The sequence below is a fragment of the Chrysochloris asiatica genome, unplaced genomic scaffold (genome assembly GCF_000296735.1).
Source record: "Chrysochloris asiatica unplaced genomic scaffold, ChrAsi1.0 scaffold00363, whole genome shotgun sequence".
Taxonomy (NCBI): domain Eukaryota; kingdom Metazoa; phylum Chordata; class Mammalia; order Afrosoricida; family Chrysochloridae; genus Chrysochloris; species Chrysochloris asiatica.
The window spans coordinates 809,251-809,953 of NW_006408881.1; positions in this window are offsets into that span (position 1 = coordinate 809,251).

Sequence of the window (703 nt, forward strand, 5' to 3'; positions counted from 1 at the left end):
ATGATAGAATTCTGCAAAACCAATGATTTGTTCATTTCAAATACTTTCTTTAGACAGCCTATGAGACGACTACACACATGGAGCTCACCAGATGGAATACATAGAAATCAAATTGACAACATCTGCAGAAAGAGACGATGGAAAAGCTTCATGTAATCTGTGAAAATAAGTCAGGGCAGACTGTGGAACAAACCATAAATTACTCATATACAAATTCAAACTGAAGCTGAAGAAAATGAAGACAAGTCCATGAGAGCCAAAATATGACCATGAATATATCCCACCTGAATTTAGAGAACACCTGAAGAATAGATTTGATACGTTAAACACTAAAGACCGAAGACCGCAAGAGTTGTGGGATGACATCAAAAATATCATACATGAAGCAAAAAGTCATTGTGAAGACAAGAAAAAATCAAAAGGTCAAAATGGATGTCAGAAGAGACACTGAAACTTGCTCTCAAGTGTAGAAAGGCTAAAGCAAATGGAAGAAATGAGATCCAAGAGCTGAACAGAAAATTTCAAAGATCAGCTCGAAAAGGTAAAGCCAAATATTACAACAAAATATGCAAAGATCTGGAATCAGCAAACCAAAAAGAAGAACACACTCAGCATTTCTCAAGCTGGAGGAACTGAAGAAAAAATTCAAACCTCGACTTTTGTTATTGAAAGATTCTCTGGGCAAATTATTGAATGATGCAGA